At 38.9% G+C, this 18918-nt stretch overlaps 1 protein-coding gene across 1 annotated transcript in view; it reads right to left on the bottom strand.

The window, feature by feature from the left end:
• The window catches only part of RAPH1 (Ras association (RalGDS/AF-6) and pleckstrin homology domains 1), a 79457-nt gene extending 61123 nt beyond the window's left edge, over positions 1-18334 (bottom strand). The window contains 1 exon segment of the mRNA XM_071434747.1: positions 17885-18334. The gene's annotated coding sequence lies outside the window, so the exon portion shown is untranslated.
• Positions 18335-18918: the final 584 nt, after the last annotated feature.

Genomic DNA, 18918 nt, shown 5'->3' with positions numbered 1-18918 from the left:
TCATGAAATTCTGTAAAATGACCAGAAATTAAATGTGCCAAACTAAGCCTGGAGTAACTCACACAAAGTAAAAATTTTTTATTCTTTTCACCACATTGCCAGAGGCAAGACTGCAAAATTCCTTTGGAATGACATTTTGAAAGTATCTTCTGCTACACCTTTACTTGGTGTAAAAAGTACTCACAAGAACCCTGCTACTCTGCTGTACTCTCCCTAATACCTTAATTCTAAGTTTTTTAAGAGAACTCTAATTGCAACTACACAAAAGTTTTGTTTTTCAATGTTTGCAATTATTTTTCTCTTACAGAAAGATGAAAAAACAGCCTTATATTCTGCTTTCTGGAAAAGGGAGAATGACTACTTTCCATTGTCCTTTTCCAGCAGAGACATATCTTTCTAGGACACTCTTAAAGTTTTTCTAATGCATAAGGTATCCTAGAAATTTTTGGTTTCAAGAGGTATACAGAGCTCAGTAATCAAACAAAGCTAGCAGCCAACTACCAGTACTCTTGGCTATGGCTAGAGTTCCTCATGATACTCTGCACAAAAAGAGGTTGCTGTTGAAATCATCTGGCTCTAAATAGCATTGCAAGATACATATATTTATATATATACTGTATTTATTATTATTCTGTTATACAAGTCAGAATCTAACACAAATTTCAGAAAATTTCAAGTAAGCAAAAGCTTGTCAAGAAAGAAATATTCCTGCTTTTTTTTGCCATTACATCTTAATATCAGATGTCATTGAGGCTGAATCTTTCCTGAACTCAATGGGAAAATGGGAAGTTTGCAGGAAGTCTAAATAGATGACTTTTTAACTAGCCAGACATTTTATTCATTTTTCCCTGATAGAAATGTAATGATATTACTAAGATATGGCTTAAACAACAAAAATTAACAAAACATAATACCTTTTACAGACACTGATACTACAAGACTGTTTAAAAGCCTCAAATTTTTTGTAGATGTGTTATATTATTACTAACACAATTTCATTTTTTTCTATAGAACATAGAAATTCATGTCTTCATATGAAAACAATTAGATACAATTTCAAGTGTTACAATTGAGTTAGAAAACCAGGGCTAAAAATGAGCTTAATACCATATTGCATACTGAGTTTGCATCATGCTCCACGAGCCATGCCCCTTCCTAAGGCAAATACAGCCTCAGTTTACATCATTGGTGCAGCCAGGCTCAGTTCCTTTCCAGAATACTTAAGCCTGTGTCCACAAGGCTGATGGCCAGTGCTGTCATTTCCTTCAGTGTAAGCAGCAGGAAACGTGGCTCACAACAAAGGCAGGAATACCGGACACACACAGCCGAAACAGAACCTACCGTCCACTCTGAGCCTGTTTTGGAAATCTGACCAAATCTGCAACTTAACCTTAGTGAACACCTCTCAGGATTAAGGGTATTCTGGTCATGAATTCTCACAGCTGAAGAGTTTTCTGCTATATAAAACCAGGACAAACTCTTATCTAGACATACATTCTTTTCGCAGGGCTATGGGAGGAGGTTATATCTAGCTCACAGAAAATTAGGTCACCCATTTTATAAGCAAATATAAACTGCATGTTGAAGTCTGTAAGCATTTCATAGATACTCTCACTCAACAGAAATTTGGAAGAGATTTACCACAAATTCTGCATAGAGCTAGAATCATTATAAAGACAGGAGGAAGGAAGTTCATATTTACAATCTTAGTCAAACAAGAAAAACATTATATCATCTTAGCAGCTGTGTAAGAATTTGGCAAGCCTCTGAGTAAAATTTTTTTCCAAACATCCCAAAAGAACAATTATTTTTGTTTCCTGGAACATATCTTCTTTGGTATAAAGACCTCTCTAAGGATTGAGCCAGATGAATAAACTACAGAATACAACACTGAAAGTGGAATGTGTACCACAATGACTATTTTTACTGCTAAAGCAGCTGAGTTGACCACACTGTATAAGGAATGTAATTTGTGACACTAGAAATGCTAATTATTTGGACCACATTCACGTCTTCATAAGGACAAGGGTTGGCAAGAAAGAACTGATCTGGCAATAATTTGCTGTAGTCCAAAAGAGGCACAAAGCAGCAAAAGTAGCTATTTAAAATGTAAGTGACAGTGATTAGTTAAAAAGCCATGTAACAATTAATCTCTTAATTCAGTACCACCTCAATATTTAAAATGAAAATAATTTCATAGTTGTGTTTGTCTACTGCTCTATGAAAAAGTTTATGCAGATGCAGAAGTTTGTCACACATCCCATTAGCCACAGTCTCATTTCCTCGATTGCTAACAGTACAGTGCGAAGTGGCTGGAAGATTTTTATAGTTTCATTTCTTGCAGAAAAAATTTTTACGCTTGAATCTGAGATCTCTATCTCCCACTGAATCAAATCAAAGCAGCAGCACCATGAAAGGATTTACAACGAAGCTTAAAAAAGAAGAATTATTTCATGGCTTTTATCATTTTTCTATCTTCCTTCAGACCTTTAAATGCCCATTCAGGTCTAAGTCTTGCTGGCACTTTCTTCCTAATACCTTTCCAAAGGATTTATAGTTTTGCTGATAGCAGCTACAGCCTAGCATACTCTGAAGGGCCAACTTGTTACAAATCAGAACAGGTTTAAAAGCTAAAAAAGAAAATCAAAAATCATTTTTGTAGAGTTATAAATTTCATTCCACAGGGAGTTTTCTGCATATTCTCCCTTCAACCCAACACATCTATGCAGTAAAAGTAGCTTATAACGACTAAAACATATAGCTGAATTCCTTGTGTATATTTATTTATGAATAATTTATGCCAGGGTCCAGGTCCAGACTGTAAAGGAATTTTGCATTTGACAGCGCCACACATCTACTTCCACCAGCGGAAGGGGAACAATGGAAAATATTGGTGAGGGCCTTCATCCATCTTCACCCTTCAGAACTGGAGACAGTACTCCATCACAAAAAGGAGGTGTTACTGCTCTTCCAGTCATCATCACCACCTTCTTCCTCCCTTTCCTCCACAAGAAGCATGCTGAAGTGCATTCATACAGGTCAGAGTATCTCGTCTTGTTCATTTACACCACAGCAAGCAGTTCCCTTACTAACTCTAGAACACAGAAGAGGGATGGGTAGAAAGCATGGTCCAGCTGCCAGAAATGAAGCTCTTTTGCCATATTTGTCATGACATTAATCTCCCCTCTCCTTCTATTCAGTAGCAGAAACAGAATTAAAACTAACAAAATCTTTTGGCTCCCAACTGTAAGAACAAACAAGGATCTTTTAAAAAAGCTGGAAAATTAGGGCAAGGTAGAACAGCTCTTCAACTGGTATGACACATCAGTAAAGCTAACAAACAATGAAATCTAATTTTAAAATGAGTAGTCTAACTTCAGTAAAACATGATCAGTGCTTTCTGACTCTACATCTGGCATCCAAGAACACTTTCTTCAATGCTTTCCAGGGAGACTTCTAGTAATGTGACAGGAATTGTGCCACATTAGACTTCAGATGTAAATCTTCAATGAGAAAAGATTATTTTCAGACCACAGCCTGACAGAAGACAAGTTAGCTGTGTCTAGCATAAAAGAGGGAAAATAATTATATTTTACTAAACTTACAGAAAGCCAAAGGTATAGATCATGCTGTTTTGTTGTCTTTTTATTCTTTAACATATGTTTGGGTCTTTAAAGTAAAGTAATAGATGACCATAAGAGACACCAGAAACAGACAAGATATTCAAATTTTCATAGCATGTAGGTGTGTTAGGAAACAAGAGACTAAATCATTTTATTTGTGACTCAGTGGCTAAACAGATTTGACATAAGTCAAAGGAACAGTTTTTTAAACAGGTGACATGCTCACTAGCCATTTTATGAAACATAAAAACATCCACATCATCTGAGTTAGGTATCTAGGCTCAAAAGCGGAGTGCATGTAGCCTCTATATACATTTGTGCAGAATGGAAGTTAATTGTCAAATTAATTGTCAAGAAGTTAATTGCCAAATTGATTTTGCAGTCTGCAGTGGGACAAAAATCAGACTTAAAATCAGATCAAGGACAACCCAAACATTTAATAAAGTACAAAGAGAAAGGTAGGTTTTTCTTAGGAAAAAACTCTAAGCTTTTTGAGATGACTATGCAAAATATTTCAGATGTTGTATCCAAAATAACCTCAGGGTACAGATAACAAAAACAACGAAACAAAAAATAGTTAACAATGTGATGAATAACACAGAAATCATCCAGAAGTTCAGTTCACAGGTCATGCTATATAAAAATAAGATGGAAGATACTAATAAAACAGTTTAAAAATGACTAATTCCAATCTCTTCATTATGGTACTGGAGATTTCTTGATGCAAAGCTCCCACATAAGTATGAATACATCATCACCCCCCTCTCATAATCTAGTATTGAGTGAAGCAGGAAGACCTCTCCTTCCCTGCATAAGAAAAAGGTTAAAACTAAACTACCTGTAGGGCACAGCAGAAAATTCAAGCAACTTGTATATGCAAAGTCAGAAAGTCCAAGTTTCTCTACATAAATCTTCTGATTAACTTAAAGCAAGTAAGGTCTTTTTCTTTGCAAGAGGAAGTGATAGCAGAAAGAAGAAAGACAGCGTTACAAAGTCAAGAAAGGTTAGTGTACTTGGGATTGGACAATGGTACACGTACCAAAGACAGCAGATACCATTTAAATAATAATTTTACAAGTCAAAGACTGGAAGGAATACCTCAACAGCTTTGTCTTAAAAAAGCCAAGAGACCACAAACAACCACCAAAAAAACCCCCAACCACGAGACTCTCCACCCCTTTGCGAATAAAGGAAAGCAAATGAGTTAAGTCCACTTTCTTAGCAAAAAGAAATACTTGTCCAAAAATCAGTGGAAGAAAGTTGGGAATGATCTCTACACAGTGCTGTTGCTGCAATGCTAAACACTGCTAAACACTGGAGCATGGACCAAGAATGCATTCCCAGTACTCACTGCTATCATTTTCTAGCGCAAATGTATTAAAAAGTTCAGAAAGTCAGAAAAGAAAAAACCCTTTTACTTACACCAATATACTTTTTGCACACTTGCTCATAAACAGCACTAGTAAAGAGGCACATATTCCATTGCTACACTTCTCAGATATTTAAGTCCCAATAAAGTCTTTAAGACATTAAATCTTTAAGATTTTAGGGTTGGTTTGGGCTTTTTTTTTTTTACTGAACTATTTATACACAAGGTAGATATCATTGTGCTGGTGAAGCTGAAACAAGTTCTGTTTTCATACAGCTGGATTTGACACCCAACTGAAAATGCTCTTCTGCATTTAACAGAAATCTTGCAACAGACTTTGAAGGATGATACATAGAAATAGAACAGATAAAGAAGCAATTACCTGGGCAATTTCCCCATAATATTGAAGGAAATCTTAAAAATAATTATATTTTACTAAACTTACAGAAAGCCAAAGGTATGGATCATGCTGCTTTGTTGTCTTTTTATTGTTTAACAGAATTCTAGAATCTTAACCTCTGACACAGCAGTATAGCAAAAGCCTGACATAACTGTGACCAGTGAAAAGTTAGTGCAATAACCACTCTTTGAAAGCCTGCCCATGAACAAACATGCACTTGGCAATTTTAGTCAAGCAAGTAGCCAAAACTCGTTATTTAATGGACAGTAGCTAGAACAATCAGCAGCGAATGACTCACCAATGAGGTGCTACTATGCTATAAGTAGCATTTGCTCTGTCAGAGCTGCCAGTGGACTTTCATGCTTATTTAGGAAACTGCCTGGCTGTGGTCCCATGGCAATGCCACTGAGAATGCCTACCAGGAATCCATGCCTGACTGCCAGCACTGTTTCAATGGCACTGTCTCTTTCTATTCAGTGCAACCACTTACGAGCTCTGGAAATGAAACAGCTCAACCACAAGCCAGAGCGTGCCCCAACATCATTCAAGAAGCAATACCTGTAAAAACCAAATGGGATGCATCCTAAGACCTTGTTTGTTCCTGGTCTCAACTTGCCATCTGATGTCACAACCTTCTCTCAGAAGGAAACCAGTAAAAGAGCAATACATCTGCGGGATCATTCACAGCCTTTGTGATAAGTAGTAAGGTCAATTCTAGCAGCACCTCTTTCCAGCTCTATTATTCCTAACAGTTAAAAAACTCTATTTTAAAAAATTCAATCAAGTCACAGAAACCAAGTTCTCAGCCCCTTTTTCAATTCCTCTGCATAATCTAAGAACTCATCCCAGTTGAGGAGAATACGCACAAAGCACAGGACTAACACAGCTCATAAATCCTATCCAACCTCCCACTGTGTGCATTTTGAGGTGGGGAATACCAATAAAAAGATCCTGCCCAGTTCTCAGTGGACAGAATATCTCCTGTGGGACAGTCTAGCCAACAACGTCTAAGTGCATGGATACAAACATAATCCCAAGTGCAGGAAGCAACTGGGCACAGAAAAAAGTATTTTTCTACCTATCCAGTTTCAAATCAAGAAGTATTTCAGAAGCAAACATTCCAAGATCAATTCCCAAAAAGAGGACAAGAGAGCTACAGAGAATTTTCAAAACTACTCGTTGTTTGCAACTCCACTAAAGAACTGGAAGACTGTATGAAGGGAAAAAAAGATGAATGTAACAAGAGAGCAGAAAAAGTGTGTTTCAAAGATGACAAGGACAGCATTTAATCCATAATATAATGCTTCCTCTGTGGCAGACCTAACTTCCTCTCTTAAAATAATGTCCTGCTCCTCAAGACACTATAAAAGCTCAGCGATACAGAGAGGGCACAAATCAATTTTTTACAGAATGCAAAGTTATGGATATTATTTCAGTGATTATTTTGATCACCTTTAAAAAGTAATATATCAGTTATTTACAAACATACTTTCTAAATACAATCTCTAACGTATATTGGCAGTACAGTGGCAATAAAATATGAAAACTGCATAGTTATCTATCTGCATGCCATTCAATATCAGGCTTCTGCATGCACATCGAATGACAGAAAGATCATCACTATTTGCTACTGTTGAAATACAAGCCTCAAACTAGTTCCACATAGCTACACAAACGATTCTTGATGGACACAGAACCAAACTGCTGCTACTCTCCTCAAGGAAATGTCACCCATTGCATTATGGATGCAAGCAGAACTTCATAAATTATGGCAGAAATATTAAGTAAACTAAGAGTGTCTTTTACTGGACCTTCAATTACCTCACAGAGCAGTGCTCTTCAGTTTAATAGACGATTCCATCACAGTATTACATGTCTCCATAATGAGTCATGTCAGGCAAAATTTTAAGTTTTCTTTTCAAAAAGTGAACTAATTATATAGTATTTTAAATAGTTAACCATCCACATATTCCAAATTCTACTAAAAAACCAAAACAACTTTATATTGTACTTACCACCATTTCAAACATTGGTTATTACTATACTCCAAAAAGTTCGATACTTCACTATGAGTGTCTTGAAATAAACAGACATAATAAAAGGCAATGATTTATGATGCATAGTATCCAGATACTAAATATTTAGTCATACTGCAAAAATAAGAAAAGCCCTACTTTTGTATATATGTTAGTTCAATATTCCTGTCAATAATACTGCCTGAATCATGCTAAAATACCAAGAGCTCATTGCAATCCGGCAGAAGTAATTTTAGGAATGAAGCAGCAGCTGCTGAATCTATCAGTAGGCTCTGCCTTCTCAACTCCTACTGGTACTTTGTAATATAGTGAAGGCATGCGCAGTTGTAAACTCAAATATTTAACTCCACGCTTCAAGGCAAAAAGAATGCAGACAACATAAGGCCAGCTGCAATTTTTACACTTTCATAAGAGAACAACCGATCTTTTATCTTGTTTTTCAACTCACTCTAAAATAGAAAAAAAAAGTATTTAGGCAGCTTTAACTAGAACAATGTACTACACAAGACACATCCATATCTTGTAGCATTTTCTCATGTTTCATCAAATCATGTGTATAGAAATGTTGTTCTCAAATGCTCACGAGTTGTATTATAGAGCATGCCTGATTAACCTTATATCAGAAAGTTAATAATGAGCATTACCACACCAAAAAAACCCCAAAATTTGGTCTCCTAGTTTCAGGTGATATACATTCTAAACAAAAGGAAGACTATGTACCTTCAGGATTAGAAAAATAATGTAGGTAGAATTCAACGTCAGAAGGGGTTACATTAACATATACAAAATAAAGACACTAGATAAAGTGTTAGGAAGACATTGCTTTAAAGCACATTCTCCTGTTTTGCAAATACAGTTCTATTTTTCTACTGGTTAATGCATCTTTTACACTAAAGTGTAAAAGATGCAAGGCTGGCCCACGGTCACATTATACAGGACAAAATTTACACTGTCATCTTCAAAATTAGAAAGTATACACTTCACAACAATTACTGGAAAACATGACTCATCAGAAGTACTAAATAATGAAGAATAATTTAAAAAGTGAAAGATAATACCATAACTTGCCTTATGTAGGGCACTCAGATCAGTCTTTAGACCATAAAGCAAGCAACAATTGGTTCAATTTAAACTATTTCCGTGACAAGGATAGCAAAACAGCATGTACATTAAATCAAAGTCATTTGCATCAAGTGAATGGTTTTTTCCGTACACTATGTGTATTTTAAATCTAAAGGCTACACAAGGCTAACATACTTTAAAATTATCTGGAAAAATAATAAGCACATAAAATCACTTCCTAAGCTTTCAGGCCTCACAGTCTATCAAAGCTAATGATACCCGTAAATTTATTAACTACCTGATCCTTCAGGAGAATGAAGAATGACACCTCTTTGCAAAAAGAGAGGCACCCAAGTCATTAAAGTTCAAAAATGAAACATCATTGACGTTGAAAGTGCATAGTCTGAAAATACTTTGTTTACTCTGTGCTGGACTTTCAACTTCAGAATACAGGCCAGTCATTCCAGAAATATTCCATTCCAGCTGATAAAAGTTAATCTAAGATTCATTATACTGTAGTAATAACTATTCTCAAGGATTTTTTTTTAAACTTGTTGGTTTTGAGAACTTTCTGAAGTTTTTATGCACATTCAAGCTGAACAGATATAAACGGTATCAAAATAGAAAGTTTCATTCTAATTACACTAATTACCAGGACAGTGCTTTTGGAGGTTTGCTTTCTCTTTTATTTTCAACTAGAACATCTCTGATTTTCACTAACTGGGATAGGAAGCACAAAAGGTTAAGCTGAATGCTGCACTATCAACTGAATAGCTGTTGACAGAGCATTCTTCATAAAGACAGTATATGTCTCATTTTAACAACTGTGATGTGGCTAGGTGGTTCCTCTTGAAAATTTCACTCATTTCCCTGTTTCTATTTTCTGCTCTGCAAGCTGCCAGAAATGAAAAAACACTCTCACTTTTCTATGGGACCCTTCTCCTTCCATGCAATTGCTGAAAATGAGACTTCTCAATTTTGCTGTGCTTCTTAGAAAGTATCTCAGAGGTCTCTAATCTAGAACTAAACATTTCTTCATAATTCTTTCCTTCTACAATAGGCAGTAATTTATTTGTGGCAGTCACATCAATCTAACAGCCATTCAGTTCCAGAGAACAGATCATGCCACTAAGTTACTTATTAATAGACACAACAGAGTAGAGGTGAAAGAAAAAGTGATCTTCTCTTACCCAGCTTCAGTAGAACTGTTCTCCTGACCTGTGACATGCTCAGGGATGGATAAAGTTTCAGCCAGTATTATTGCTTTGGAAGGTTACTAGTGACTGAAAACTACTGACTTCCCTCCTCCACCCCTAAACGAAATGCCTCAATTTAACAGATAGAAGAACTATCTATTAGAAGACACAAATGCTACTGACTAAACTCCAGAGTACCAGGAAGGTGCACTGATACACACAACTTGCAGAATGCTTCACCAGGAACACAGCGTGCAACCACCCATGTTTCTGTCAAAGCCACTCAGCTTTACATGTTCAAGTAAAAGGTCATGCTCTTGAGTCATGCATTAAAGATCTAAGTGACAACTTCCTTTGAGAACAGAGATTTGTATGGCATTTTTACTTAAAGGCTTAGAACAACCTAATGAGATTTTTCACGATGGGGAGATTTTTTAAAATGCACTATAAACCACTAAGTCTTTAGTCACCTCTGAAGGAGAATGATTACTGACACCTTGGAAATCCAAACTTGCATTGGTGTATTGAAACAAATTCTAACAATGATTAACTCGATTTTAAGTGGCGAAACAAGTTCACAGTGATCCTTCCAGCAAGGAGCAGAGCAAGAAACAAAATTAGTAAGGTAAGGACAAGTAGGCGTTTAGCATGTTTGGGGATTTTGTGTGTGTTTTTCTTACATCTAGTCTCCAGTGATCTTTACATATACAAAATCAACTCAAGCATAGTTTAGTGGTGGACTTGGCAGTACTAAGTTATTGGTTGGACTTGATCTTAAAGGTCTTTTCCAACCTAAACGATTCTATAAATAAAGACAGCTTGGAATGCTTGGCTTCTGGCATAGAATCAAAAATCCTATGCAAGATGCCTCATCACTACACAGGCATGAGCCAGGCAAGTCAGGATGAAATCAAGAACCATACATGAGTGAGAAACTGCTGAGGAACAGCCAACAGTGCAATACCAAAGGCTGAGGCTTAAAGTCCAGACACAATCCACAAGTATTGTACCTCCCACAAAACAACTGGGAGAAATCTCCCTGGGCAGCAAACACTGTCCTTGCTTCTGCAGGAATCTAGAGTAGGTACTGCATTTATTACAGTGTTCTTGTAGACTCAAAGTTAACACAGTCTAAGAACTTCAGATCTTATCTTTATGTACTCTCTGGCAACAATATGAGAAAACCTGAGGGAACACTGTCATAGTCATAATGAAAAGGTTTCACATTTGTTAGAGTACTTCTCTTCTTACCTAATTCAATACTTCTTGTTCTAAATTATAGAAGAGTAGCAAGCAATGAGCTCAGACAAAAGTAGAAAAAAATCCCATGGGATTAAAATTAAGACAATTAGTATGCAAGCAGAGTATTTCTGCAAAGCTAATAAGCTTCCCATGCCAATTTCACACCTCTGGAAGATCATCATTAGGCTGCAAAAATCAGTCTTGTTCCTAAGACGCTTGAAAGCATGCTGAAAACTTGCTATTTTCAATACTGAGCTAGAACCCATCCCAGTTTTGTAAAGCAGCTCATCTTAATAAGTATAGATAACATTAGTCATCTAGATATGAAAATGAAATTATTTACAAAATCATGAGGCAAAGTATTTCCTACAACAAATTCTGAAAGCCTTGACAGATGCCTTTTCATATTCGGAAGATGCAAAGAGCAACCTGGAAAGGTGTTTTTCCTTCTTTTTAAAAAATTACTTTACATCCCAGAAGTAAAATAACCCAGAATTCTGCAAAACAATATATAATCAGGATCTAGGAAGATGTATAGAAGGGTGTAGCTTCTCTTCTTTCAGCAGCTCCCAACACACCACCTCTTCAATTTTATCATTTTGGCACGCTGTGGATTATGCTGTTAACTGGATCACAGAATGTACATGGATTTAATATTGCCCGTCTCTGTTTTTTTATGAGTATTTTTAATGCACAATAGGTTAGTGATCTCTAAAGCTACTGAAGGATAATTCTGTGAAGAAAAGTGTAAGGAGGGAAAAAGGTCTCTGGGCTCCACTGCTCTTCTCCTCTTACTAATACCATCTCTTTAAGGGACCTACAAGGAAGGAAAAAAAAGCCCACCGAGTGAAACATACAGTTCTTGAGACTGGGCCAGCTGTGTCAGAGATGAAAACAGGGACTATTCCAGGCTTAGCAAATGCATCTGTACAGAGATTAATGACCTGAACAAGTATATATACAGCACATGGGGAACTTTATTTCTTTCAAAGAACCTGCACATTTGTTTGGCTAATGCTAGCTTCTACAGCAACTCCAAGCCTGTAACGACATCACATCTTTTCAATACTGCTGTACCACAAGGATCAATTCAGCAACTTCACAAATAAACATAAGAATACCTCTCCAAATCTACAGGACCTTTGACAGAGAGAAAAATCTGTCAAACATAGTTTCAATATACTTTCCCAGTGATTAAACCAATCAAATCAGCATTTTAGAGAGAATATTTTACCATAACAATCAATGGAACTATTTAAAAGAAATCCAGACATCAAAAAAGCACTAGGCTTTTTTCATCACTGATTGAAACAATACAATTGAGCAAAACCATCTTAGCATAATGTCTAAATTGCAAGAAGAATAAAATTCTACATACACAAAAAAAGCCATATTATGAATTCTATGTTGTAAAGTTAGCATTTTTCACATTATGCAATGATTTATTCAACATTTACTGTTGCACTTAGCAGGCAATTTAATTACATATATTGAAAGGATTTAACTGTAAAGAGGATATCAGAGCAAGAATTCAACCATTTGAGATGGGACTATTTTATCATCAATGCTTGATACATACTCATTATTTGCACTTCTAACACTATTCAATGATACAGCCTTTAAAATACAATTTTACAAGCAGGTAATGGACATTTGCCAATTACAGTTTTAGTAAGGTTCACAATTAAGTCTTTTGGACACTTCCAAAAACATTTTTCCTTTCAGCATGACCAACTGGATTTCAGAAAATGAAGTGTAAGTTTGTGCAGAATAATCCTTGACAAGTTTACAGTACTTCCTCAAATAATCAGCAGAATTTTTCACAAGTCACTGGTACACAACTGCTCAATAGCAGAAGACACTACTAGCTCAAAAATAGCTTTAAATGGGGGAGCAATTTTACCAGGCATCTATAACCAAGTTCACACGCTAAGACCATGATGACAGAATAAACTACCTTTTCTGTGCTACAGATGACTGTTCTTAAAGCAGAAAAGTGGGAACATAACAACAGAATTTGCATTGAGATTAAACAACCCATGTATCGAGCAACAAGCTCTACTTGGAGCTTTGGGAGTAAACTGTTGCTTCCTACTGAAGAGACAAGAAGGCAATGATTAAAGTAACTACGAGTAACTTACTGCACATGTTAACTGTAAGCACATCACAGTTTCACTCTTTTAAAATTTACTTTAACCAGGACAAAAAGACACCAGGAATACCACAAGTCCTACCAACTCTGAACTGCTGCTAAGTCTCTGGGAAAAGGGAAGGACAATGAGACAATCACAGCACTGGCAGCAGCCAAGCACCCTGTGCCAGCAGTAGGCAGTGGACTTCAGCTCTCACTGTCATATGAACAAAGGTTTCTGCCAGGCCCCCAACAACTGCTCCTGAAACTTTCTGAAAGGTGAAGTTTTCAGAGAGGATAAAGGATGCCAATGAGCTTCCCTCCAGCCCTTCTCCATATGTGTGTTTTAGACAGCATACTTTTCAAATCAGATCTACATTTGAGAAAAATGATCAGGTTCTATACTTCTCCAAGACTTTTCTACATGAATGTCCAATACTGACACAAGTAATAAAACTTAGCAGTCACAAAACTGGAAAGTGATGTCACCTCTTGCTCCTATTTCTTTCTAATCCTGATCTGCTAGAAATCAGCTATTCTGTTGTAATAAACAGTGGAAAAGAGTGAGGTGTTTGTATATGAACACAACTTGGCATTCTAAACACTTGACAGTACCCTCACACCGTACATGACCATTTCAGCAGATGTCAAATACAATAATTAGAACAACACAATGATAACATTGCAATAAGGGATGATAATTCAGATAATTTTCACAGAAGGTAAGAACAATCTACATGCAGTTTACCATTTATGCTATGCAAGATCAGTGCAATTTTACCAGCAACCTGAGTTCTTGAACACTATAATATTTACTTAAGTAAATAAAACAGTTTTACTACTGTGGATAGTAATTCCCTCACCAGACTCCCTGTAATATTTCCGTATAAGAACTTTCACCTTACACACTGGTGTCTTGAAAAGACCAGAGGCAAGGAAGATTCAACCAGCTTTTTAATAACATTTGTTAAAATTATTTTGATGGATTTTTGAGACTAGAAATTCAGTAATGGGGTAAAAATTATGTTCTGTGACTATTTTTGTACCATCCCTTGAATTCCTTCCCCACCTGCAGGCCTCCCTCCCCCACACCCCCTAAAATCCAACTAATTAAGATATAGGATGGCAACAAATTATTTTCCTAATATTTAACATCAGGACAATTTCAAATCCTTATGTACATCATCCTCCTCCGTACAATACAAGTACAGAGGTAGCCTGCAGGCCAAGACATTTCAAGAGCTCTTCACTAACAGATGGATTTTAAACAACAAGTTCAACAAACAATCTATTTAACATCTTACACGAAACACTTCTGCTAAAGCTGGACATAGAAAATAACTAAAAGTCCTACTTGGAACAAAGCAGAGAAGTGATTTTAATTCACTAAAATGTCAGAAAATATCAGTCAATATATCTGGATCAAGTAGCATACAAATATTCTACAGATACTTTTCTTAGTCTTTATACAATTTTTCTATATGAAGGATTAGAAGGAACCTCTATCATTATTGAATTTCAGTTCTTTCTCACAGGGACTCATTTGTTTAATTGGGTAATTATTTATAATTTCTAGTATTAACATATAAAAACTAATATACCATTTTCAATGGACACTTTCTTAAAGTGATGATAACACTTGGGAGATTAACAAGAGAAATTTAAATCCCTTGCTAATCTGAAGAACAAGTATAAAGGGCAATTATAGTGCAAGTTTCCTTACTGGCATTATCTAACCCAGTAGACATTCCTAAAGGTAGAAAACATTCCGTGCGTGTGCTCACTCAAAATCTGTGACTGCCAATTATCCAAGGTATTTTTTGAATTCTTAAGAGGACTTACTCAATATGTCAACTGTTGTTTCATAAATTACATTTTTTGAAACAAAATTAACACTCCACATAGAAACAGGTAAAACCTGACTACTCAGCAGTGTGGTGTCATTTCAATGTATTATTAACTCTTAGCAATAAAACAGATCTGGATTGCATCTTTTTATAAGGCTTGTTTATCTGACATTGCCTGATTCTGCTGTAAACCAACACATTTTCTTCCAGCAATTGCAGAGAAAGAGTGTGAAACATGGCAAAATGGCTTATTGTTGGGGTCAGAAACAGAAACTGGACATTTCTGGCTTTGGTAAGTGTTTGTAACAAATTCTAGATTTAATCAGGAGGATCCTCAGTGTGAACAAATATTAATGGAAAGTTGTGAAGTACATTATTTCAGTTCTACCTGAAAATTCCATAATAAAACTATTGTTTAACATAACAGAAAAGGCAGAGTGTGATTATTTTGCAACCTTTGGCTTTATTTGTAACACGAGTGATTTGAAGTCCTTTTCTATTAAGAAGGTGATGTAAATTACTTAATGGCTGCAATCTTCAGTACCATTCTTCCTAGTATTTACCTAACTGGCTTAGTCACTCAGATTTAACTCTGTCCCAGTTTGATAGGTTTTTACTTCCCTCTCCAGCGGCTGAAAAACATTTGAAGAAGGAAGGCAAGTATGGCCAGTAAAGATGAGACTAACGCAGATAAAGATCTACAATTTAAAGCACAAAGAATTAACTGTTTCTAGCTAGAAAAGCCAGTTGATTCTATTGAAAACCTTAATGCTGAAGGAATAGACAAAGGACCAAATTCAAATAAAGAAGCAACTGCTAAAGAAGATTCGTGGTTTGGGGGAAACAAGGCAATACCCATATATTCCGATAGCCAGAACTCTGAGACACCCTTTTGAAAAACAATGCCTCTTAAAACCAGCCCCAGAGAACCATTACCTAGGAAGGGCATCGCAGCAGTTCCACACAATACTTTAAACCAACAAGTGTTCTCTGTACCCAGGCTTACTTCACTAAGAAAGGAACAGACTCCAACACACAGAAAGCTGCAAACAGTTTATGTCAATACACTACTCCATTGTAAAAAAACGACTTTAAATTCAAACCTGAAGGCAGTAGTCTCAAGATACTATGCAAGGAAGGCAGACTGAAGATTATATAACATTTGTCAGTGTTCTCTTTCACATTATTTTTTGTACCCTTTCAAGAAATTAATAGCCAGTACACTGCATTGCTTTCCTTAACTGTGGTTTATCTCTTACTAATACTTTTCTCACTGTCACCACATGCTGAGTCAGAGAATCAGTGGTAGAAGGATGCCTCATTGCACATCATCTGAGCATAAAAATTAAGCCATTTTAAGGAAATATCTATCTGAAAATGAAAACTGTACAAGGGCAATAAATAAATTCCTTGGTGTCACTTACCTTTCTGGTGTATGAAAACAAAAATCTTCTGTAACACGGATTTCTGTACGGTACTTCGAGTATCATCCAGTGATACGAAAAATCACAGACCAACTTAGGTGCAGAAAACCAGTTCTGCGTTCCACTATCCACCACACCCACCAAGAATGATATCAGTGTACTAAGTATGGATATGTTTAGATCTTTATAGATCTTATGTGGAAAGTATTCCCTAGATTATGACCAAGACTTTTGTTCTTCAAGATGATTTATCAAGTATTTTTACCATTCCTCTGTTATAACAGGATACTTCTCAGCAGAGAAAAGCTGATTAAAGACAATAAAACTGGAAGATTTGTTGTTCTAGACATATTGTTTCAATAAACATCTAGAATTAAGCAATTGATTCTTCTTCTCTAAGGTATTTAACAAGCTAATGTATCCATGTCTGAAGGCCACTAGGCGGAACAGACAAAAAGAGACAATTTGTTCAAAACGGAGTGGGTGTGATTCTACAGTCTCACAAAACATCCACCCATCACATGAATGGTAATATAAAGATACTAGCCAAATGGAGTGTACCTGTAATCCACCAGTAAAAAATAAACTGTACTACACAGGCTGCTGTTCATCTCCTCCTAAACACCTATAGCCCAGTAAAAATATCAAGTACTAGTAAAAATTACAAAATCCAGTGTTCAAACACGCAGGCGATTGTTTTCTGCCCTACAAGATAACAAATTCAAAAGAAACAAAATCTTCCAAAATGAACAGGTAAGTCAGTGGCTTCTTAAGATAACCAGCATTAGTGCAGGAGAAAAATAAGTATAGCCATATAAATTTTACAAGGTCATGTGACACTCGTGTATATAGACACTCCTCCTTTCCCTTCCACCATCAATGATTTTCCCCATGCAGAAAAAATAATATACCACACTCCCAGTTTCATTAAAACCAACGCAGGCATCAAGCTTGCTTGTGAGGCTCTTTGCAAACCAGTCTGCCTTCTGTAGGTCGTATGGCTAAAAAGCTTAACAGGTTTCAGGTGTTGGGTTTTTAATAGGTTTGGTGTTGGGTTTTTAACCCACCATTCCTTCCTGCAGCAGGAACGAGGATTTGCGCGTTTTGTTCCGCGGGTGGCAGCGCGCGCCTCGGCGATGCCTGCGCCGGAGACCCGACTGCCTGCGGCTGCACAGGGCGGAGACTCACCCAAGCTGACATTGTCTGGATGCCACACACTACATCCCTCGCGCATCCCCGGCTGACTTCCCAGCCTCTCCCGAGGCATGCCTCATTCGGGGAAAACCCGGGGGGCACACACATACCAGAATCCTCCACCAGTCATCAGAGCCTCTCTAGAAAAACACACCCGATGGTGCCTGGGGCGTGGAGGGGCGCAGGGCACAGGCGCGGGCCGGTAAACGCGCGCCCCTCCCGCACCCTTCGCTCCGGTGCTCCCGCCCAGCCCCGGCGGTGGCTCGGGGGCCGAGGGGACGCGGCAGGAAACGCCGCCCGTCGGCTCTGCCACCGCCGCCCCTCAGAAAAGAGCGAAACGAAGGCGTCTCCGCCACTTACCTCGCCCCGGCTCCGGGGGAGCCCCGGCGGGCAGCGGCGACGCCCCACAGAACAGAGGGGCGAGGCGCCTGGTTCGCTCCTGCTCTCTGCCGGCGGCGGCACCCCGGTCCGCTCCGCCTGCAGACCCCCTCGGCGGCGGCTGCTGCTGCTCCTCCTGCCTCCACTAATGGTGGCCACCGATACCGGTTCCTTTCGCCGCTCCCTTCCTTTCCCGTTCCTTGTTTCCGTCGAGCGCGGAACCGCCTCCGCCCGGCGGCCGAGGGAGGCGCGTCCCTGCCCAGCAGCGGAGACGCCGCTCCCCGCACGCCGCTGCCGCCCCAGCACCGCCACCGCTCCAGGCTCCCCCCGCCGCTCACTTCCGGCGCGCGGGCCGCGCCTCGCCCCGCCCTGCCGGGACCGGCGCCAGCCACGGGGGGCGGCGACGGACCCGCAGCGCCGGGGCGGCCGTTGGGCGCGCGAGCGGCCGTTGGGCACGCGGGGGACGGTTGGGCGCGCGAGCGGCCGTTGGGCGCGCGGGGGACGGTTGGGCACGCGAGGGGCCGTTGGGCGCGCGAGGGGCGGCTGGCGCGCGCGGAGCCGATCCCTGCGGTGCCGATCCCCACGGGGCCCATCGATCCCTGCGGTGCCGGTCGATCCCCGCGGTGCCATTGCTCGCTGAGCGGGTCTGCCCGCGCTGGGCGGTGGCCGGCGCGCTCTCGGCGGGCGCAGCCCGCGCTCCGGGCAGCTTGGAGCTGCGGTTCCGTCCGCAGGTAAAGGAGCTGCGGGACGTTCCCTGTTCCGATCACCGAAGGTCTCTGTTGTCAGCAAATTACCAAATCCTACCGAAATCCTCGGTCTTGTGTCCCGCTGACCCTGGGCCAGCCGCGGACCGCGCGCCTCGGCTACGCTCTGGCCCGGCGGAGAGTTTGCCTCCGTTTCTCATACTACCACAGCTTCACCATGATAAAAATCACCATTTTTAAAATTAGTTACAAAATGGGATAAACGCATTGCTTGCTGCTGCAGGTAGTGCTGTAGGAGGGGAGGTTCGCTTA

The sequence above is a fragment of the Agelaius tricolor genome, unplaced genomic scaffold (assembly GCF_023055355.1).
Source record: "Agelaius tricolor isolate 1412-34295 unplaced genomic scaffold, bAgeTri1.0.p SCAF_10, whole genome shotgun sequence".
NCBI lineage: Eukaryota > Metazoa > Chordata > Aves > Passeriformes > Icteridae > Agelaius > Agelaius tricolor.
The sequence above is the reverse complement of the archived record's forward strand: the minus strand, read 5'-3'. Positions and strand labels throughout refer to the sequence as shown.